This window comes from Sorex fumeus, unplaced genomic scaffold (genome assembly GCF_029834395.1).
Source record: "Sorex fumeus unplaced genomic scaffold, SorFum_2.1 ptg000051l, whole genome shotgun sequence".
Classification (NCBI taxonomy): Eukaryota; Metazoa; Chordata; class Mammalia; order Eulipotyphla; family Soricidae; genus Sorex; species Sorex fumeus.
In genome coordinates, this window is record NW_026606108.1 from 37,947,872 (window position 1) to 37,972,256 (window position 24,385).

A 24,385-nucleotide genomic window follows, 5' to 3' on the forward strand; every position below is an offset into this window, starting at 1 on the left:
GATGAGAGACTTGTTTTGTTAAGCAGTGTTTTCTTTTTTCTTTCGTTTTTATTAACGACTCTACAGATGCAGGCCACTTGAAGAAGATAGAAATTGGAAAGTCGAGCTAACTGGATTATTTTGGTTTGCTAGAGGGAAAAGGGGAGAACTTTTTAGATTCTCTGCCCAGTTGACTTCTTGACTTCAATTAAAACTTTACAAAAATTCACTTTCTTAAAGGGCTCACGAGTGATTGAGAAAGGTCTGAGGCTCTGGGAGGGCAGGGTTACCAGGGAAGGCACACCCCCCAGTGTAGTGCCCTGCCCACAGGATCAGCAATACTGAGAAGCTAGTGTGTCAGTCTTATGTAACATTAACTATGAAAGACACTTGAGGGGGTAGGTAGAAAGATCCTACAGCAGGTAGGGCACTTGCCTTGCGCCCCATATGATGCTCTAGTCCCAGCAGGAGTAAGCTGAGGTTCGGTGTGGCCCCCGAACAACCCCCTGACCTCCAAAAAGAAAAAAGCAAACACTAAATACTTGGGAAGAAGTGGTGAGAGGGCTGGTACCTTTTGTTTGGATAGCCCTGGAATGGCTTTCTTGAGCGGATGAAACATGAGAAGAGTTTGTGGGATTGTGATATAGACTTGTGATATAAGGTTTCCCTTATACTTTTCACCCTTCTCAGTCTTCCACCCACCCTTCCACTTGCTTGACTCAAATTGAAGGTTCCTGACAACTTACCTTGACCCTCTCCACACTATGTGGCAGGCATGCCCCTCTCTCCCACTCTGTCACATCTCACTCCGTAGTGACTGAGGGTGAGAAGAGGTGTCCTTGCCTTCCTTTGCAGGAATCACTACTTTGTTATCTCACTGTTATCAAACTTGTGTGCCAAAGTGCATACCTTTATTTTTATTTTTAAACTTTAGATTGAACTTTTTGGGGGGCACACCTGGCTCTACTTTTAGGGATCACTCCTAGCAGGCTTGGGAGAACATATGGGGTGCTGAGGATCCAGCTCCGAGTCAGCTGCTTGCAAGACAAGCAACTTACCCACTGTACTATTGCTCCAGGCCCGCTGAACTATATATTTTATTTATTTTTTTTGCTTTTTGGCTCACACCTGGCCATGCTCGGGGGTTACTCCTGGCTCTGTACTCAGGAATTACTCCTGGCGGTGCTCAGGGGACTGAATAGGATGCTGGGACTCAAACCTGGGTTGGACACGGTCAAGGCAAATGCCCTGCCCACTGTACTATTGCTCCAGACCCCTGAACTATATATTTTAGATTGAACTAGTTTATTTCTCCCCATGTTAGTCATTATTGTAGTGATGGGCAGAGTGACTGCACCTTTGGTTTTGGTGCTCATGTATGGAGCAGTTCTGGGGATCCAACTCCTGGCCTAGTATCTTTAAAATGAATGCTGTATCAATTCTGAGCTATCACCAGCAACCCTCTTCCTCCCAAGCTTTAATATTTAAGTGCAGATATCTTAATGTGATCCGTGTTCACCTATGTATTTGACCCATGTTTGACAGTAAGGGCTTCTAAATTGCTCTGTGCCAAAATGGCATGCTTCTCTGGAGAACTAAATTAGATACTAGATTATCTGCAGCAACTGGTTTGGTCTTAGAATTTCTTTGAAAAAACAACAAATTGTGTACCACATGAAAATCAGACTCTGGAAGGGGTGATGATAGTGGTTCATGTTCTGACCTGAAGGTGGTTGTGAGAAAGGAGTTTATTGACTTCTGTGTTTATTGACCTAAGAGGAGATATATAGATAGCTTTAGTTACCACCAGGGTGGGAAGGAAGACTCTTGTGAAATAGCCAGAGAAACCATTGTAGGGAACTGGATCTGATTTCCAATTTATTTTTATTAAGTTTTTTGGCCACACCTGTTGGTGCTCTGGACTGACTTCTGGCTCTGTGCTCAGGGATCACTCCTAGTGGGGTTTGTGGTTCAGAATCGGGTTCTGGGGCTCCCTCATCTATGTGCAAGGCAAGCTCCCGACCTGCTATCTTATTGCTCCAGTTTGGAAGATGGATTGAAAAACATGGTTTGCATATGAAAGCCCTAGGTTCAGCTCAAGTATTAACTGGGTATCAGCACTCTGGGTCTACATCCAACAACAACAACAATAACAAAAAAGTCACCCCTGGGCTGAAGTGCCTGCATTTCTAGGTCCATTCTCTGGTATTGCAAAACAAAACAACCCCCCCAACCCCACCCCCCAACAAACAAAATGCTAATATTAGGAAGAAAGTTCATATTAGTGTAAAAGTGAATGGGGGTTGAGCTAGGAAGTTGGTGGAGGTGAAGGGAGCTGTATTTTTGAGAAATAAAAATTATATATAGATTTGACATTGTGAGTTATTTGTGAATGCTGTTTTTTCAGTGGTGTGTCTCTCCCATTCCCATTTTATCCATCGCTTACATGATGAGTTCTTCGTCCTTTGACTTAACATTTTTTAAAAAATTGAATCACGGGGAGATAGTTAGAGTTGTTCATGATTGAGTTTTAATCTTATAATATTCCAACACCAGTCCCTTCATCAGTGTACATTTCCCACCACCAGTAGTACATTTCTCCCACCAATCTCTTCCTTGTCTGCCTCTTTGGCAGACACTTTTCTTTCTTTTTTTTCTCTGTATCTCACTTACACTCTCTTTCCTCCTGGGCTTTGTGGTTTGCAATAGAGGAACTAATAGAGATTATCATATATCCCTTTACCTACTTTCAGTGCTCAGTTTTAATTCAGAGTGGTCATTTCCAACCATCATTGTCTTTTTTTTTAAATTTCTTTCTTTGTAGGAGTACTATTATTTATTCAGCCACTGATTAGCTGATTGAATTGGGTATGAACTCCACCTTACTTTTTTCTTCATAATTTTATTTTTTTCTTCTTATATTTATTTATTGAATCACTGTGGGAAAAGTTACTAAGCTTTCAGGTTTGTCTCGGTCATAAAATGATCAAACACCTTTCCCTTCACCAGTACTCATTTTTCACCACTAAGAACCCCAATATACCCCTCCTCCCAACCCTCCCAGTGCCTGTGAGGCAGATGATTTCTACTTAACTCTTCTCTACATTGATTACATTCATTATTTCGACAAAAGATGCACCATTATTGTTTAGAATTCCTCCCCAACAATCAGAATTGCTGAAAAGGCATTGTTAAATACTTGTTTTCTATAGCTGGTATGAGAATCATATAATGTCATATAATGATTTTGGATTTCTGCAAGGAGCCAGATAATTACGAGATTGGTTTCTGTGCATCTGGTGTTATGGCTGTGCTGGAGAGCCACTCGTGGGGGCAACTTGTGACCTTGGTAGGATGTGAAGGACGAGCTGGTTCCGCCCCCCATCCCATGAGACTGCAGTTGCCCCGTCACTGCCGGCTCATACCTGGCTTTCCAATAAGCTCTGAGGTGGTGGCTACCTTGCTGCCAGGTGGGAAAAAGGCGGAAGTGAGCAACACCCTTTCCCTCCCTGGGAGGCATGGCACCGTAGCACGTTCCATTCACTTTTCTGCCGCAAGCTGCTTGGCTCTGATTTAAGTCCTTTTGCCTCTGGAGCCATAGCCATGCTGGAGAGCTGCTCGTGGGGGCCTATAAGCTCTGAGGCAGTGGCCACCTTGTATGGGGTCCAGATGCATTTCTACCAAAAGCCGCTGGGTTTCGAGATTTGTTTCTGAGTCTCTGGGATCATGGACGTTAATCAGCTTGATCAGGAGCCAGAGAGGCCATTTGTAGGTGGCAACTCGAGGTCTTGTTGGGAGGGGGAGGAAAGGACCGGTTCCACCCCTATCTGTTGAGGCCCCGTGGGTCTCGTCACTGCAGGCTCAAATCTGACTGTCCAGTGGCCTCTGGAGGATGGGGGTCACCAGGCCGCCAGGGGGAACAGGCCAAGGCACGAAACCTATTCCCACCTGGAGTGGTCCAGCGCCTGTAACCTACTGCAAGAACAGGACACATTTCTACCAAAAGCCTTTGGGTTCCGAGATTCGTTTCTGAGTCTCTGGGATCATGGCAGTTAAGCATTTTGATCAGGAACCAGAGAGGCCATACCTCCAATTATACAGCTGAGCCGGAGGTGGTTTGTGGGTGTGTCTCCCACATACCTAACTTTTGGCTGTTTACTTTCTTGGCAAACTTTGCCCCAAATTTTTGGGGTCTGGCCAAAGGTCAGCAGCAGTTTTGGGGTATCTGAAAGTCTGACGGTGCCATCAGACTGCTGATGCACTCGCGTCACTGGTGCAGATTGATCTGCTTGCGGCACCATACCCCCCAACCATCATTGTCTTAGTGGTCCCTTCTCTTATCCTTAAGGTAACTTTTCTTTTTCTTTCTTTCTTTTTTTTTTTATCCCCACTGCTGGTGTTCTACATTGTGCTGTACCTTATTGCTGTCCCTGTTTGCCTTTTTTTCTAGACAAAAAGCCTGTGAGCAATTTGAAAGGACTATTTTGGATTTAGCCTTTGACTTGGTACTTGGCTTGGAGTACAAATTTGATGGTTATTGAAGGAGGAAAAAAATGTTCAAGGGGGTATTGCACCATGCTGGATGAGATTAAAAGTCAGATTACAGAGGTCCTTGAATAGCGAAGTGTTTTGGTTAAACAAAAGCAAAGTGTTTAAGAGCTGTCTTTTATTTTCTTTCCACCCAGTACCTAGCCAGGGATGATTTTTTTTTTTTTTAATCTCCATCTGGATGTGCTCAGTATTGTGCATATTCCTGTCCCTGTGCTCAGAGATCACTCCTGGAGGGCTTGGAAACCATATGTGGTACTGTCGATAGAACCCTGGCTGCTCCCTGCAAGCCAAGCGCCTTATCCCTGTAACTTTCACTCCTGCCCTCATTTGGTTTTATTTTACACAAATTTCTTTCTTCTGTTTCCCTTCCATATTATTTTCTTGTGTTTGAATTGTTGAAGTTATTAGTATCACTGTATCACTGTCATCCTGTTGTTCATTGATTTACTACAGCGGGCGCCAGTAATGGTTGGGTAGTGGAGGTTGGCTCTTGGGGCTGGGTTCCTTGGGGCAGGGAGGGCTCTCACCCACCCCACTCTGGGGCGCCCTGAGTGAAAACAGACTGGCGCAGAGTCGGGTGGCATGGTTATGGGAGCCTCGTTTTATGCACCCCCCCAAAGAAGCAGTGGCGAGTTCTGGAGGGTTGCCGATGAGATTATCTGGCTCTGGCAGGGAGTGGCTTCTGGGTGTGACCCCCTAGGTGGCTGCTGGAGACTTGGGGAAGCAGGCAGAGGATCCCTGCTCCTGGGTCTGTTAGCTATTAGTAGTTCTCTATTGTTTATTTGGTTGCCTTTTTCTTATTTTTTCTCTGCTGGATTTCCTTTTTTCTCATCATACCACAAATTAATTTTCTAAAACACTTATTAGATGTCACTGCCTCTGGGTTTTCTCAGTATTTGGTCTCAGTGCTCTTTGGGTATCCTGTGCATGGTCTTTGGTTGTGTCTTTCATGTTGTTTGGTAACAGTTTACCTAGGACTCCCTGGTCCCGCCCTCCGCCACCCCCCCTCCCCCGAATTTCTCAGAAGTGAAATCTAAGCCTTTATTATTTAAAATTTAATTTTGATGTGTGTGGTACCATGGACCCCACATATGCGAGGTCTTTAAATAGACCAGAGATTTTTAGTTTTTAAAAACACCTCTCATGCGATGGAAATAGGTTCCAGCTGCTCAGGCTGTTTTCTTGGTTCCCATAGTTTGCTCCTTCCACCGCAGAGGCTGGTGCTTCAGCTGTGAACCAAAGTACCTTTCTCTTTGGTTCCTCCCCCCCTTTTTTTTTTTTAAAAAAGATCATTTTCATAGGTAGAAGTATCTTTCCTGTTAGAGTGCTTTAATATGCTTAATACTAACATTGATTCTGTTGGCAAGACTCTTGCCCTTGTTTGTTACACAGTGCCAGCTGCATGCTGGGTAATATTGTAGACTTTCAGTCTTGCCATGGTAACATTTGTGGGGCTTTCCTTTTTGATCTGTGTCCATTCCTTTATATCTACAATATCAGCTTTCCTATAGGTCCACATGCTCTTGGACACAGGAACAACCCCTTATATTCTAAGTGGTCCAGAAAATATGTAAAAGGGCCTCTCCTTTTCTAGGTCTTGTTTGTTTGTTTGGGGGCCACACCAGGCTGTGCTTACTTGGGCTTATTCCTGGCTCTGAGCTATTTTTGTTTAGGATACTTTTTCCATTGAGACATTGTTAACCATAGCTGAAGGTGATTTTACATACTATTTTGGTTTCTTGGTCACATTTGCTGGTGATGGGTTCTATTTCCAGCTGTGTTTTGTCAGGGGGAGCTGAGGTGGGATGACTCCTATAAGACCCTGGTCTCCTGCAATTAGAGCATGTGCTCAGCTTGTTGAGATAATTTTCTGGCCCCGTGTTCCCCCTTCTCCACTTATTTATTTTTGTTTTACTTATTCCTTCAAAGTTGCCTCCAGTTGTAGCATTTAAGATAATTTCCATTCGTTTTTGGGTTAGCACCCTGCTATATTATTGCTCCAACCCTGGGCTTTCCTGGGTTTGAAGGACATTCCTTTGAGCTATCTCTTTTGCCCCTAAAATCTTCAAAAAATTTAATTTTTTAAAATTCTTAATAGTTAAGCTGTTAATATTTCTGGCTACTATTAATTTGTCATTGATTATCTGTCTCTTATCTGATGAATTATGATAACATTTAAGAGATTTTAATCTTATATGTCCCAAGTTTGAACTTTGTCATCTGTCTAATGAATAACATTTATTATAAAGGATACTAATTTTAATCTCTTAATGTGATAAAATGCTAATTTATTCTTTCAATTATGGAATGCTGGACAGGACATGTTTTTTATCCATATTAAGTGGATTGTTTTAAGAGTAAAACCAGTGAACTAGTTAATTACTAATTGTATTAAGATGCTGATTTACCATCCATAAAAGTGCTAGAATAGACCATAAATTATTTTGGGAGGTGGAGAACAATTATTTTGTATCTTTCTATCTCCTGTGATAACTGATTTGTTAGCCATACCAGGTATTACTCAGTAAATATTGAATTAGCTATAGTAAATATTCTTATGCTATATTTAGGATTGTGCAAGGTTGATAGGAATGAAGAAAGGCCTTCTCTAGAGCCATAGCACAGTGGTAGGACGTTTGCCTTGCACGCAGCCAACATGGCCGACCCGAGTTCGATTCCTCCGCCCCTCTCGGAGAGCCTGGCAAGCTACCGAGAGTATCTCGCCCGCACGGCAGAGCCTGGCAAGCTCCCCGTGGCGTATTCGATATGTCAGACACAATAACAACAAAGTCTCCAATGGAGACGTTACTGGGTCTTATTAATAAAGTTTATTTTAAATGAAACTTCCACCCATAATTACATTTACTTAATCATAATCACCTTTTACATTTTTTCATGCAATTGGGGTGTTTTTGGAGGACCTGCTTTACTTTTTTTTTTACTTTTCTTTACTTTTTTTGTGTTTTTTGTATTTTTGGGCCACACCTGGTGGTGCTCAGGAGTTATACCTGGCTCTGTACTTGGGAATCACTCCTGGCAGTGTTCAGAGACCATATGGGATGCCAGAGATCAAACCTGGGTTGGTCTAATGCAAAACAAGTGCCCTAGGTGTTGTACTATAGCACTATAGCTCTACCCCTCTTTTTTTTTTTTTTTTTTTTGGACCGCACCCAATAGTCCTAAGGGTTGACTTTTGGCTCTGCTCAAGGATTACTCCCAGTGGGCTCGGGGGACCACTGCAGGTACCAAGGAATTGAACCCAGGTTACCATGTGTAAGGCAAGTGGCCTACTCATTGTACTATCATTCTGATCTGGGACTTGCTTTTCTTTTAAACTCAGGGCTTCCTCATGCTTTTGGGACATATACTCCATCATGAATACCATAAGAGCAGTGCTCTGCACACTTTGCAGAGCTAGGGAGTGAACCTATGCCTTTGACTGTAGTCCTTTGAACTAACTTCCTGGTCCCCTAAATGAAGTTTTAAAATTTTTATTTTTAGTTTTAGTTTTTGGATCACATCTGGCTTGTTTAGGCCACTCCTGTACTTAGGTCTGATTCCTGTCTCTCTGCTGGGGATAACTCCTAGGTGCTTGGGTGACTATGTGGGTTGCTAGGGCAGTACTGTCTCCTGCCCCAAGGTGTTTTTGTGAAGCAAGATAGTTTTTGTTGAAACTAGAGAGAACAAGGCTTCTTCACAGTGGAAATAAACAAGCAGAAAAAACAGAGATAAGCAGGTGAGATAGTGTTCATTGAACATGCCTTGAAAAGCCCCCGGGGTTATTTTAAAAAACAGGTATGGCCACTAAGCCATAAAAGGCCCCATGAAATCAGTAGTCTGATACTGGTATATAACTAGATATATAGGCATGTGTGCTTTTTGTAAGCTGCCAACAACTGTCTGCCTTTGTATACGGCCTGGGAATGATGTTATTAACATCTAAGTGGCCATTGGCAGAGAAAAGGTTCCCGAATCCTAGAAGTCTTAGTTTCTGGACAGAAGAGCTAACTCAACATATTGAGTGCATGCTTTGCATGCAGGAGACCTGGGTTCAATCCTAGCTACATCATGCCCTAAGTCCTTTGAACACAAAGCCAGAACACCAAGCCCTGGGGCTTTATGAGGTGTGGCCTCCAAATCAAACCCAAGCAAAAATAAAACCTCAGTTTCTAAAATTTATGGGCAGTGTTTAATGTATATTCTCCAGTCCTTTTTTTTTCTGGTCATGTATATTGGTTATGTATAACTTTTATTAAAGATTTTGTTTGGGCAGGAGAGTTATCCTAAGATAAGATACAATCAGATGACCTACCTGTGCTAACCTTGGCAGTACATATGGTCCCTCAAACACCGCCAGAGGTCACTCTTGAGCACATAGTCAGGAATAGCCTTAGAGTACCTCCTAGTGTGACTCAGAATTCACCCTGTACCTCCCATCCCAATCCCTAAGATTGTATTTTATGTGCTCTTTTGTTTTATTTATTTTGGGTCTTTGCTCAGGGGCTGCTCCCAGACCATTTGTGGTGCCTGGTATTGAACCTAGGGTCTGCTGCATGAAAGGCAAATGGCTTAATTGTTCTGTCTCTGGCTCGCTCCTTTGCTCTTTTGTAATGTACAAAAAAAAATTTGTATATCACAGAATTTTTTGTGTTATAAGATTAGTCTTTATTTTAGTAGCACTAAGACAAGAAATAAGAGCTGGAGATAGTCCAAGGGTTGAAGGTGCTTGCCTTGCATGTGATCAACTCCAGTTTGATCCCTGGCACCACACATGGTCCCCTAAGTATAGCCAGGAGTAAGACCTGAGTACAGAATCAGGAGTAACCCGGGTACTGCTGGATATGGCCCAGCCTCACCCACTAAGAAAAGAAAAATACTACATCCTTTCCCTCTTGCGCAGGAAATGTGTCAATTGTAAGACACAGCCAAGTTTTAGAAACATAAAAATATGAAGTATGGGTCAGCGTGGTGGGATTATGACTCGCCCAGGTTCAATCTCCAGCACCACACGGCTTCCGGAAACATTTCCAGGATGGCATTGGGGGGTGGTTCCGGCACCACAAGACCTGAGCAGCACTGCATCCTTGGAAAATCCTTGGAAGCTGATCTGCTATAATGAGTGGCCCCCTCACACTGGTTGGGAGCACTATCCCCTCCTATAAACTTCAAAAAGTATATATTTTAGAGTTGAGGAAATGTGATTGGTAATTGTACAGTGCAAGTAAAGCATGTTAACAACCCCTTTCATTTCATTGCATAGTTTATTTAATCAATCTGCTGGACATTTAATTAGCTTTCAGAGCTGTTTTGGTTTGATCAAATTTACTAAAATTTTTTAGTAAATTCAGGTATAAAGGTAAATCATTTTACTTTGGAAATGGGGAGGAGGACATAGAGAAAGGAGAGAAAACCCCATAAAGGAAGATAAATTAGGAAGTAGGTGACCCATAATGGAGTGCCTATAGCTTCCCTTTTGCCCATCATTTTGTTTTATATTTTATTTGGGCTACACCTGGCAATACTTAGGACTTACTCCTGGCTCTGTGCTCAGGGATCACTCCTGTCAGTGCTTGGGGAACCATAACGTGGTGCTGGGGATCAAACCCTGGTTGGCTGTATGCAAGGCAACCATCGTACCCACTGTACTATCATTCTGACTCCATTTTGTTCATTTTTGATTATCATATATTACTTTTTTGAAAGTGGAATTCTTGAGAGGGGGGAAGGCTTTTACTTGTAAAATTTTCTTTCTTGTTTTTTTTTGGCTTTTTGTTTATACCTAGCAATGTTCAGGGGTTACTCCTGGTTCTGCACTACTCCTGGCAGGACTCAGGGAACCATATGGGATGCTGGGGATTGAACCCTGTTGGTCATATGCAAGGCAAATTTCCTGCCTGTTGTATTGTAGCTCTGGCCCACTTGCAAAATTTTTTGGGTAAAATTTAAATACCATAAAACTTGCATTTTAGTAATTTATAAGTATACAATTCAGTGGTATTAAGTACATTAATTTGTGTAAAAATTATCATAAGATTAATATCCAGAACTTTTCTAAGATCAGGAACTCTGTCCATTAAATAACGACTCCTCATTCTCTTCCCTTAATTGCAGTAACCTTTGATTTTTCTTTGAGTTTGTCTATTCTAGGTACATATAAGTGGAACTATGATATTTGTTCTTTTTTTTTTCCAGGGTTCATTTTCATTGTTTTATTTTTGAGAGTGTCTTTTTAAAAAAAATTTTATTAGTGAAACACCATGAGGTACAGTTGTAGACTTACAAATTTTTGTGCTTGGGTTTCAGTTATACAATGATCAAGTACCCATCCCTCCACCAGTGCCCATTTTCCACCACCACGGATCCAAGTACTCCCCCTCCCCACTTCCCCAGTCCCACCCTGCCTCTGTGGCAGCGCATTCCCTTTTGTTCTCTCCTTTTGAGTGCTGTGGTTTGCAAAAGAGGCATTGAGTGGCATGTTCGGTCTATAGTCTACTTTCAGCATGCTTCTCCCATCCTGGGAGGATCCTCCCAACACCCTTTATTTGGTGCTCCCTTCTCTATCTGAGCTGCCTTTTCCCCTAGTGTGTGTGGCTGGCCTCCAAGCCATGGAGTAAACCTCCTGGTACTTATCTCGGCTATTCTTGGGTGTTAGTCTCCTATTTTGTTTCTTTATGTTCCCCAGATGAATGTAATTTTTCTATGTCTGTCCCTCTCTTTCTTGCGATATTTGTTCTTTAGTGTTTGTTTATTTATTTATTTTTTGCCTTTTGGGTGACATCTGACAGTGGTCAGGGTTTACTCCTGGCTCTACACTCGGCAATTACTCCTGGCGGTGTTTGAGGGGGACTTATGGTATGCCAGGGTTCGAACCTGGGTCTGCCATGTGCAAGGCGAATGCCCTGCCCACTGTGCTATTGCTCCGACCCTGTCTAGGTTATTTTACTTAGCATGTTTTCAAGACTCATGCATGTTACATTGCAGTCAAACTTCTTTACCTTTTTCTTTTTGAAGTAAGACATTTTATTGGAGCTTTTTGGAAGGGAAGGAGAGAGGAAAAGTGAGAGATAGAGTAACATGCTCAGGAGAAAACATGGGCTTCTCCAAAGGGGAGAGATCTCCCCTCCTCCCTCCCCCCTCCCCCACAGCATTAGATATGGAAGCATGAGAGTACACATCTCCAAGAGGGGAGATGCAGGCGACACAGGTGCCCGATCACGACCGCATCAGCACAAGCAGCATGTGGGCTCAGGCAGGATATGCGCTACCTTTTTCTTTTGGGACACACTCAGCAATGCTCAAGGGTTATTCCTGACTCTGCACTCAGGAATCACTTCTGGTGGTGCTTGGGGGACCATATGGGATGTTGGTGATTGAACCTGGGTCAGCCATGTGCAAGGCAAGTTCCTTATCTGCTGTACTATCTCTCATATTCGCCCCACCTTTTTTTTGGATGTTGGGGTGGGGGTGATCTGGTTGTGCTCAGGTTTACTTCTGACTCTGCTCAGGATCACATTTCATGGGTTTAGAGGACCATATAGGGTGCTGGGAACTGAGTCTGGGTCAGCAGTGTGCAAGACAAGTTCTCTATCTGTGGGACTGCCTCTCCTGCCCAGAACTTCCTTTTTTAATCATTATTTTTTAAATTGTAAAACATGCATAAAAATTATGACGGCTTGTATGTGGGTGGTGGTGGTGGTTGCGGGGGGGGGGGGGGGCTGGTTTACACCTGGCACCTGGCAGTGCTTGGGGAACCATACAATACTGGAGATTGAATTCCAGGTGACTGCAAAGAAAGCACCTTACCCACTGTCCTATATCTCTAGTCTCAGTCTTAACTATTTTTAAATGTGTATTTCAATGGTTTTCAATCCATTCATAATCTTGTGAGCAGCTATCACCTGTATCCATCTTTATCCTTTTTTGAATCTGTTTATTTTTTAATTTTCGAGCCAGACGCAGCGGCGCTCAGGGCTTCCTCCGGGCTCTGCGTGCGGGGATCAACCTCTTGCAGTATTTGGGGAGGCCCAAATGGGGTGCCCCGGAGCGAACCCGTGCAGGGCAATGTGATGTCCGCCGCATGCAGGGCAATGTGATGTCGCTCTGGCCCCAGATGGGAGACTTTAATTCCATTTTTTACATCCAACTCCACCATGAGGTCAGAAACAAGGACACAGGCCCTCTACCCGCTACTGGCCTTTTTAAGAGGGGGAAACTGAGGCACGGAGCAACACAGGCGGAGACTGGATGCCTGGGTGGTCGCGCAGGGGCGACCCCCCCATCTTTATCATTTTTCATCTTGCAAAATTGAAATTTTCATCTGCTCCCTATTCCCCACAGTAAGAGACAAAGTAGAAAGTACCTGCACTAGGTATCTCATAAGTCTGATTAACAGTATTTGTCTTTGTGACTGGCTAATTTTACCTGGCATTAGGTTTTCAAGGTTCATCTTTGGTGTGGCATATGCCAGAATTCACTTAAATAATACCACTTATTTATAAACATTTATTTATCTGTTTAGTTGTCCATGAACACCTGGGGATGGCACCCATGTTTTATTTATTTTGTTTTTTTTGGGTTTTTGGGCTACATGGGGTGGCTATTCAATTTGCCAGCACCATTTGTTGAAAGATTGTCCTTTGCTTATGGAATGATTTGATCCTTTTGTTTAAAACATTACATTGTATATGTGAAAATTTGTTTTTTAGTTTGTTTTTCCTGGTTTTGTGCCATACCCAGTGATGCTCTGAGCTAGTCCCAGCTCAATGTTGGTACTGGTGCTGGTACATCCTTTGCCTGAGCCCCTTGGATGCCAAGCATGCACTCTAGCCCCTTGAGCTATCCCTGGACTCTCCTTATGTCCCTGGACTCTCTTTTTGTCTTTAGCCTGCACCACAGTGATTTGATTACTAGAACTTTAGTCATAAATTAGTGTCAAATTAGCTCTTTAGGGCTGGAGTGTACAGCAGGTATGGCACTTATCTCGAATGCAGTCAACATGATTCTGAATGCAGGTACTATGTAAGCCCTCCCTGAGCCATCACAGGATTGATTCCTGAGCCCTGATCCTGCTTGGATGGTCTAACAGTCTGCCCTCACTCCCCACCCCCCAGTTAACTCTTGAAACTAGTACTACTTTGAACATAACTTTGTGATGTTATGTACATGCTGTTATAAAAGTAAATTGATTTATGGGGCCAAAGATGTGTTGCACACAGCCAACCCCAGTTTGATCCCTGTCATTGTGTATTGTCTCTTGAGCACCACCAGGAATGGTCCCTGAACACAGCCTGGAGTAAGTCCTGAGAACGATTTGTGACACCCCCAACCACCCCACCCCTGTCCAAGCTCCCCATTCCTTAGAAAAAAATTCTTTAAGTTATTCTATACCTTGGTGGTGGAGGTTATTACACAACTGCTTGAGTTGGTTAAAACTCTAGAATAGTACACCAGAGTGAATTTTGTGTATGTGTGATTCTGGGGGCACACCCTGTGGTGTTCTGAGGTTATTCCTGGCTTTGTGTTCAGTTGTTAGGGGACTGCAATACTGGGGACTGATCTGGGGTTACCTGTGTGTAAGGCAAGTGCTTTAACCTATGTATTATTTTTCTGGTTCCCAGCATGAACTTTTTACATATAAACAGTGAAAATAATAAATAAATGAAAAATTTATTTAATGTATTTTTGTAAGTTTGATTAGTCTAAATAGATAAATAGTAGAAACATGAAAGCAATGGTCTTTTCTGCTTCCCCACCCCAGATTTTTTTCTCAAGTGATTTTGAAGCCATAGCATTTGAAAATAAAATTTGATTTTTGTATTATTATTATTATTAGTCTCCCCATCATTGTTTGGCCCACCAGGATTTACTGGGAGGCCATGTGGGGAAAGAATCCAGGGTACTGGGTATGGACTATCCATAACTTCTAGCCTCAGTTTATTTTTTTGGTGGGGGAGTCACACCCATCGATGTACAGGGGTTACTCAGAGGTACTCAGAGATTATACCTGGCTCTGCACTCAGGAATTATTCCTGGTGGTGCTTGGGGGACTATATGGGATGCTGGGGATCAAACCTGGGTCAGCTGCATGCAAGGCAAACACCCTACCCACTGTACTATCCTCCAGCCCCTAGCCTCAGGTATTTTTGTTTTGGGGCTTTTCTCAGCTGTGCTCAGGCCTTACTCCTTGCTCTCTGTTCAGGGATCTCTCCTGGTGGGGCTCAGGGGGCCACATGCAGTGTCGGGGTTTGGGGTTCGAACTGGGGTCGGCTGTAAGACTAGTAACTGCTACCTCTGTTCTTTTGGGTTCTAGCCCTTTGAATAGTCTCCCTGGCCCTTCTTTTGAAGTCTTTACATGTTGGTGATGCGCTGCAATTTATGTTGATTAAATCACATTCAAATGTGAGTCACCAGTAGTATAAATGTCCCTGTCAACCTCTTAAAGGAATTTTGGCTGTTTTGTACATGTTTGAGGATTTAAGTCTTAGTATCTCCTTTTTTCCTTTTTCAAGAAGAAAAAGTTAAAGGCATCTAGCATCTGAAAGATCTCACAGAGCAACAGTTCCTAAAATTTGCTTGCTTCTATGTGCTTGCTTACAGATCTTGAGGGAGTTACTTGTGTGGTATGGGCGTCTGCTCAGTCCCCATGTTCTGAGGAAGAGGAAAGCTTGGCTTGGTTTGTCCTGTCTGATGTTGTTCACTCAGTTGCTAGAGCACTATACTAAATTTATCCATTATTGAAAGTTCAAAGTGTGCAGAAATAACAATGCTTCAAAATCAAACTTCAACATTGCCCTTTATAGAATTGTTGGAGTCACTAACTGTTTATTATTTTATTTACTTTTCCATAACTATCAAACTTTCTTCTTCTTGTGCAAGTATGCCCCCAACCCCATTTCTAATGGAGCTTGAAATTAGCAAGCATTTCTATTTATTTTTTGATAGATTGTCATCCATCAGTCCCACTTTTTGATTAGTGTTTAATTTGTATTTTTTCACTGACTGTAAGTTTGGAGTAAAACATATAATGTAAATACAGCTTGAAAGGCAGTGGAGCGCTATGCTAAATATTTGTAACAAAGATTGGATTATTTCTGTGATTTGATTTAAAAAGCATTTGTCATTCTGATTTTTTTTCATGGGGGAGGCCCACACCTGTCTGTGCTCAGGGCTTACTTACTCTTGGCTCAGGAATCACTCAGTGCTCAGGGATCACCACTGTCACTGCTTGGGGAACCATATATGGTGTCAGGAATTGAACCTGGGTCAGGTACTTGCAGGGTAAATGCTCTACCTGCTGTCCTATCTCTTTAGCCCCATTATTCTGGTAGGGCGTTCGCCTTACAAGTGGCCAACATGGCCGACCCGAGTTTGATTCCTCCGCCCCTCTCGGAGAGCCCGGCAAGCTACCGAGAGTATTCGATATGCCAAACACAGTAACAACAAAGTCTCCAATGGAGACGTTACTGGGCCCGCTCGAGCAAATCGACGATCAACGGGAGGGCCTTTACCTTACCTTACCTAGAGATAATTATTGTGGAAATTATTGTAATTTGAAGAATTAAAAAATTTAAGAGTTTTACTAAAGAAAATTACCATTTGCATTACAATTTTGTAATAAGCATGTTATTTCTTAATAAAAATTATGGTTTTTGTGCCACACCTGGTGAGGCTAGGGGGGCTACTCTGGGAACAGGGTCAAACCTGGGCTTTCCACATGCAAAAGTCCAAGCTTTAGCCCTTTGTGCTGTCTCCCTGGCTCTGTATTGAACAATTTAATCCACTTTAATCTTAGTGTTACTTAACAGTTTTTATTTCTTAATTGCTAATTTACAAGCTATTTTTTCCTTGGATTACTTAATTTGACTTCCACTTTATTATATTGAGCTGCAGACTTACCTCATTTTTTTTTCCCTGAGATTTCATAATTAAATATTGCTACAAATTACACTGGGCAGGTTACTCAAAGGATTGGAGCATATACTGGAGCATATGCTTTGCATATGGATGTCTGGGTTTGAACCTGACTCTGCATTAGTCCCTCTAGCACCTCTGGGTGTGTCCTCCTAAAAATGTTATAAATAGATTATTGATTGTATCTTAAAACTTTTATTGCTATGGTTTATTTTGTTAATGTTTGACATTGGATTAAATGTAAGCCTATTTAATTACTAGGTTACCTTATTGTGAATTACCAGGCTAGAGTGCAGTCTGTTCTTGAAACTGAAAGTGCTGTTATACACTTAGAAAAATATTGAGCATGGTCCATTTCAGGTGATGAGAAGGAAAGGAGCTGTTTGTCTTGTGTTGCTGGACTCTGCTTAGCAAAGATGCATTGTTACCATTCTTTCATAATATGTTAAATATTCCATTATGCTAAATATTTCAGTATTAATCTAGACTCAGTCACCTTTTGTGACATAGTAGTGCAGTAAATAAGGCAGAAGCTGAAAGGTTAAGTAAATACTGTTTCTGCTGCATCTGTTTTCATGGGGTCTTTCTGTACTTAGGGATCTCGAAATTGGTAAGAGTTTCCTTTAATCATCTCAACATTTTCCGGCTTTCAGGAGCCTGAGGTCATCCTGTTCTCAGTAGCATTGGTCTGACTTTGAAGTGTATCTTTAGAAACCTGTGATTTTTCAGAGAAGTGGATAAGTGAAATGTGAGCTTGATCGAACCTTGGGAAGAGGGGAAAAGCTCAAGGAAATGGAAGATGTCAACCTTTGAGAGAAATTTAAGGTTCTTAAGATGTGATCTTTCCTAGGTGTCTTTATTGTGTTAGGGTCTAAGGCAGTATTTAATTTGTTGTACATTACCCTTACTGGGGTAAGGGCTCAGTTTAATAAAAATCTGACACACAAAGCAAGTGGGGTTGAGGTGTTAAGGATGTGTGAATCACCAGTTGTAAAACTAATGGTGTGTTAGTGTTAGTAATATCATTGCTAGATACAAATTAGCAATGTATACCTAATTTTTGCCAATTGTCTTTCCATAATCATCCTCCTACCCCTCCAACAAGTGTTGCTACTTGAAATCAAAGATAGTACGTTGTTCATTAGTAAATTTTGTTGTTGTTACTTCATCCTCCTAGCTAAAAAATGGACATTTGTGGGTGGAGAGAGCACAGCAGGTAGGGCTGTTGTTTCTTGGTCTGGGTGCAGCACTTGGCAGATGAAACCTTCATGCATATACAAAGTGTATGCTAGCCTGTTGAGCTGTCTGGCCCCTAAGATTTATCTTTTAACAAGATTCTCAGAATTTTGGGTCTCATGTATGGTCTATATTCATTAATTTTCCCCAGTGACTTATTTATATGGGATGGAGTGATAGCACAGCAGTAGGGCGTTTACCTTGCATGCGGCTGACCTGGCCAACCTGAGTTCGATTCCCCCTCTCAGAGAGCCCAGCAAGCTACCAAGAGTATCTCACCTGCATGGCAAAGCCTGGCAAGCTGCCTGTGACGTATTCAATATGCCAAGCATAGTAACAACAAGTCTCACAATGGAGATGTTACTGGGCCCGCTCGAGCAAATTGATGAACAGCGGGAGGACAGTGCTACAGTGCTATTTATATGGCATTTGGGACACACAATTGGTGGTGCTCAGGGCTTACACGTAACTTTGTGCTTAAGGGTCACTTCTGGTGGGCCTTAGGGAACCATATGGGAATTTGGGATTGAACCTTGGGTTGCCTGCAGACAAGGTAAGCACCCCACCCACTATACTGCCTTTCTGATCCCTGTAATTTATTTATTTATAGTTCAAGAATTAATAAAAGATTGCATCCTGCATTTAGGTGGCATGTTTTTGTTTTGATTTCTGTCTTTTTTTGGGTTTTGTTTTGTTTTCATGATATCGAAAAGAGTAAATTTAGGCCAATTTAGTAGTTGTGCAGCTTTGATGGTTCCCAGTTTTGGCAAGAATACTTCATAAGTGATGATGCAACTTTTTCAGCATTATAGTATTTGTCAGGATTTTCCATTGATGATGCTAAATTTAAACACATTAAGTGATATCTCTCAGATTTCTCTATTATAATGGTATCTGCTTCTTTCTCTAATTAATTGCTGTGATGATCTGGTGGGGATTTCTAATTAGTCTTTGTTTCCATGGCACCCAGAATATCAAGATGTAGTAATTGGTCAGTCACTGATAATAAATAACAAAATAAACTATGCAAGTCATATACTCAATACAAGTTTTAGAGGCAATCTTTGTTTTCTTACTCAGTCTGGGTAATTTCCTAGACTCTAGTCAAATCCAGGCATCTATTCTTTCTCCAGAAAAATACAGTTCTCTTTTTCTATAGCTTTTTTCCCCTCAGCTGTATGAGTTTCTCGCCCTTTTAGTCCCATTGTTCTAAGACAAAAACTTTTCCTTTTGTCTCTCTTTTCTCCTGTGCTTTTAATCCAGATGTCAGTTTCATTCTCTTTGCTTACCAGAAATCAGTCTTATGGAAACAGGCTTCCTATGCATCCATAATAAATTGTTTATTATGAGGACTTAACACAACCTTTTTTTTTCAATTGAATCACTGTGAGCTACACTTACAAAGTTTTTATGTTTGAGTTTCAGTCATACGATGATCAAACACCTATCCCTCCACCAGGGTACATTTTCTACCACCAGTGTGCCCAGTATCCCAACCGCCCCCCAAAACACACACACACACACACACACACACACACACACACACACACACCTCTCCCTGCCTCTGGCAGAGTTTCCCTCTTTCTACTCAGCTTTCTTTTAAGCACTCTATTTAGTTTTTGTTTCTTTTGGTTTTTGGACCACACCCAGTGGTACTCAGGGTGTACTCCTGACTCTGCACTTGGGGATCACTCCTGATGGGGGTAGAGAGCCACATGGGATGCTCTGGATCCAACCTGGGTTGGCTGTGTGCTAGGCAAGCACCCTGTCCACCCTACTATCACTCTGGCCCTTTAAAAACTTACCGCTAAAGATCTCTACCATAATGGGTTGGAAGTAAACGAACAAAAGGTTGATATCCAGTTCATATTACAGCTACTCCAGCAGTTTAGCTTCCCCCCCTGCTTTTGATTTTTCTTTCATTTGCTCTCTCACAGGCTTGTTCTCCACTGCGACATTGGTCTTCTCTTTGGCTGAGTCCTTGGAGATGCCTTCCTGTTGCTGTTAACTTTAACTCTGAATGTGCGCTTGACTCCTATATACTCATTTGACTGGCTGTTCCTTGACTTCCAGATTTCAGTTCAGAAGTTATTAAGACAGAAGACCCCCTCAACAGATTTTGCTAAAACATTTCCAGTAACTATTTTTCTTTCTAGCAGTGATTTTTGTTTTGTGTATGTATTTATACCTTCAAAGCCTGGCAAGCTACCCTTGACGTATTCAATATGCCAAATACAGTAACAACAAAGTCTCACGATGGAGATGTTACTGGGCGACTCGAGAAAATCGATGAACAATGGGAAGACAGTGACAGTGATTTATACCTTCAGGGGCTGGAGGGATAGCATAGCAGGGTAGGGTGTTTGCCTTGCATGTGGCCAATCTGGGTTCAATTCCTCTGTCCCTCTTGGAGAGCCCGGCAAGCTACCAAGAGTATCCTGCCCACAGGGCAGAGCCTGGCAAATTCCCCGTGGCATATTTTATATGCCAAAAACAGTAACAAGTCTCACAGTGGAGACATTACTGGTGCCCGCTCGAGCAAATCTATGAACAATGGGATGACAGTGACAGTGATTTATACCTTCACCGCAGTGGATACTTTATGAAGGCAGTTTTTGTTTTTAGTATTTTATTTTTGATGAAGGCAGAGATTTTTTTGTCTTTTTCTGTGTTTATGAGAAATCAGTCATATATTTGCTGATTGACTGGCTAAGTGGATGACCGAATTTTTCTTTTCTGTTTTAGTTTACAGTTTGTTCTTTGCTTAATGCTTTTGGTAATCTTAGTCTATCCTGATGCTCATGGCATGGGAATTCATTCAGCTGTATCCTGTGTTTTCCCATTGCCTTTATAGTACATCAAGTAAAGGAAGTACGGGCTGGAGAGATTGACTGCTCAGTAGGCTGGAGCTCATATATTTTTTTTTATTTTATTTATTTATTGAATCACTGTGGGAAAGGTTACAAAGCTTTCAGGTTTAGGTCTCAGTCATGCAAATATCAAACACATTTCCCTTTACCAATACTTATTTTTTACCATGAAGAACCCCAATAAAACCCCACCCCCCACCCCTCCCCGTCCCTGTGAGGCAGATGAATTCTAGTTAACACTCTATCTGCTTTGATTAGATTCATTGTTTCAATAAAAGATTCACCACTATTATTTAGAGTTTACCCCCCCCCCCCCCCCCAAATCAGACATGCTGAAAAAGCATTGTGAAGTGATTTGCTTTCTACAGCTGGATTCAAGAATTAAATGTTGGTTTTGGATTTCTGCTATTTTACCTATTGACCCTGGAAGTATTTCTACTGAAAGTCAGATAGTTAAGAAATTGGTTTCTGTGTTCTGGAGTCGTGGCCGTGCTGGAGAGCCGCTCGTGGGGGCAACTGGTGGCCTCGGTAGAGCATGAAGGGTGGACCGAAACACCCCCCTTCCCATGAGGTTTTAGTCGCCCCCACACTCCCGGCTCATACCTGCTGTCCACAAGGCTCCCATGTGGCCGTCATCTTTCTTTCCAGAGAGGAGAGGGCGAATGGGGCAACACCCTTTCCCCTCCGGCAAACTTGATGGGCTGGATCAACGCATAGTCCGTTCACTTTTCTGCTCCAAGCTGCCGGGTTCTGCATTAAGTCCTTGTGCTTCTGGGGCCGTGGCTGTGCTGGAGAGCCGCTCGTGGGGGACGACTGGTGACCTCGGTAGGGCGTGAAGGATGGACCGGAACGCCCCCCGACCTATGAGGTTGTAGTCGCCCCCACACCCCTGGCTCATACCTGCTGTCCACAAGGCTCCCATGTGGCTGCCATCTTTCTTTCCAGAGGGAGGAGGGCGGAAGGGAGCAACACCCTTTCCCCTCTGGGCAGAAATGATTGCCTGGATTAACGCATAGTCCTTTTGGAGCTCATATTTTACATGCAGGATCCCAGTTTTAATATTTCCCCCCTAGCACTGTCATGAGTAGCCTGAGTGCACATCCAGGTTTGACGCCCCCAAGCTCAAACAAAACAAAATTAAGAGTGAGGGACTGGAGTGGATATTAGAGGGGTAGGACTCCTGCCTCGCAATCATCTGACCTGGGTTCAGTCACTAGCACTGCCTATGGTTCCCCAAGTTCTACCAGGAGTGATCCTTGAGTGCAGAGCCAGTAGTAAGCCCTGATCACAGCTGGGTGTGGCCTGACTGCTGTGCCCCTCCAGCCCTATTGGAGTAATTAAAGGCTTTGCTATGAGAAAAAAAATAAATAAAATGGTAATAATCTGTACTTGTATTTTTAAAAAATTGTTTATTTATTTTTGTTTTTGGACCACACAGACTATTCCTGGTTCTGCATTTAGGATCAGTTCTGGCAGTACGTTGGGGTACCAGGAATTGAACTGGATACAAGGCAAAGACCTTACCCACTGTACTGTCTCTCCATCCTCAAAATACCTCTTATTTTCTTACTTTCCTTACTTCTTTGACTCCTCAACTGACTTACGTTTTTTCTGTTTATGTTTTGGGGTTACACCTGGGACTGCTCAGTGGTACTGTAAAGTTAGTGCCCCAGAGATGCTCCCAGCAATACTCAGGCCTTAGTATGTGGGGATTGAACACAACCTCCATATGAGAAGCATGTGTTCCAGCAACTTAAGCTATCTCTCTGCCCCAATGGTTTACATTTTAGAAGGTGACAGGCTTGGGGGATTTAATAAAAAAGGCAGGTTTCAGCGTGAATCTTAATTATAAGTGTTACCTGGTTTTCTTTGACAGTGACCAAGAGAGATTTATGATTCCAAAGCTGTATTAACTCTGTTTAATGCAGATGTAACCTGGCATGCCTGTGCCTGCACTGAGTAATCCACAATCTTTTATCTTGTGCAGTGTGACAGTTAACAGTTACTGTGGGTACTTTTAATTTTTACATGTCCTGATTTGCATTTAAATGAACTATCTTACCATTGCACTAATTTAACCTTGCTGTTAAAAATATTGGCATTGAATAGTATAGCAAGGATACTCTAAAGCTTTGGAGCAGACACATTTTAAGAATGATGTGGCCATTCTGTTGTAAATGAACAGTTAATGTCTTTGGAGTAGGTATGTAGCTCTTTGCACAAATGAGGCACTTTGCCAGCAATCAGCCTCTTTGGTTCTGATGGAACAATACTTTTATTTTCTGCTTGTTGCTTCTCCATTTCTTTCTATCATGAAGATTGCTAGTCACATACCTACATCTCTGTCCCTTTCTGAATTTATAGTGAACGTTTGCTTTATAGCCAAGATTGCTATTTATAAGGTAATGAAGACTGAATAACTACAGTTTAGCTTTTTATTTAGTTTCACTAAGAATGATACTTCCTGGAAAAATTTAAGATTGCTGTAATTCATGAAGGTGGCTAGCTAGCTCAGGTAGGTTTTGTAATTTATCTTAAGGAGTTCTCTGTTAATTGGAAAAATAGAAACTGCTACAAGTTAAAAAGTTACATGTTTACTTACCTGCTCTAAACAATTTTATGAAATTGTACAGGAGCAGAACATATGACTAAAATTAAGGCAGGAACTTTGTCTTGGGGTGCTTGTAAATATTTAAAAGCAGGTTGCATACATTAGTTCAGCCAAAACTGTGGGTGCTGCGTATAAAGCATCTGCCTTAGTATAAGAGACAAACTTGCATTGAACAATAAAGTTATCTAAGCTAAAATAATAGTGTAGGAAATCAGGATAAACTTGGGAAAATTAATTATATTGAATATAGCTGTTCAAAGGGGTTGAGAAACAATATAAACGAAAGAAATACTAGAAAACCCTTCCAAGCTGGAAGGGTTTGGAGGTTAGGATTTGACATTCCTCCCATGTTTTCCTTTCTTTTATGTTTGTTTTGGAGCCGAACCTACTGGTGTTCGTGATTAAACCTTGGCTTTTAGTGTGTTTGCTCTCCAGCCTTTTTTTAGCTATCTTCCTGACTCTCTTCATTTTAAAAAAAAGTATTATTTATCTATTTATCTATTTTTTTCCCCACTCTTCAATTTCCTTTGTTGTTGCTGCTGTGATGTGTGGTTGGGATGTTGCATAATTGGTTGCTGTGCTAGCAGGGGTCACATATCTGACCTCTTTCATTTTATAGATAAACAAACAGGATCTATAAGGGTGAGGTGGATTGTTTGAGGTCAGAGTTAAAATAGTGACAACTGAAAATTTTTTTCCCTACACCCAGCAGTGTTCAGGCTTACTACCGATAGGGCTTGCTTAGGATTGAACTCTGGTCGGCTGTGTGCAAGGCAAGCGCCTTACCCACTGAACTATCTCTCTGGCTCCAAGATTTTAGTTTTTTATTGAATCACCGTTAGATACAGTTCCAAAGCTTATAGTTACAAAGCTCTCATGATGGAGTTTCAGTCATATAACCTATCCCTCCACCACTGTACATTTTCCATCATCAGTATTCCCTGTATCCCTCCTGCCACCTCCCACCCCCCCAGCTTGCTTCTGTGGCAGGCACCTCTCTCTCTCTCTCTCTCTCTCCCCCTCCCCCTCCTACCCTTTCCCCCTCCCTCCCTTCTTTCTCTCCCCCATCCTTCCTTCCTCCCTCTCCTTTTTGGCATTATGGTTTACAATACAGATATTGAGAGGCCATCTTGTTTGGCCCTGGCTCCCAAATTTTAAATACTTGGGTTAGTCACTAAAAGCATAACTTGGTTAATAAAGCTATCATTTTTTGGCAGAATTTTTGATT

At 42.2% G+C, this 24,385-nt stretch overlaps 1 protein-coding gene across 2 annotated transcripts in view; it reads left to right on the forward strand.

Moving 5' to 3' along the window:
• The window catches only part of CTNNA1 (catenin alpha 1), a 297,107-nt gene that overhangs the window by 99,196 nt on the left and 173,526 nt on the right, over positions 1–24,385 (forward strand). The gene's annotated exons all lie outside the window — the stretch shown is intronic.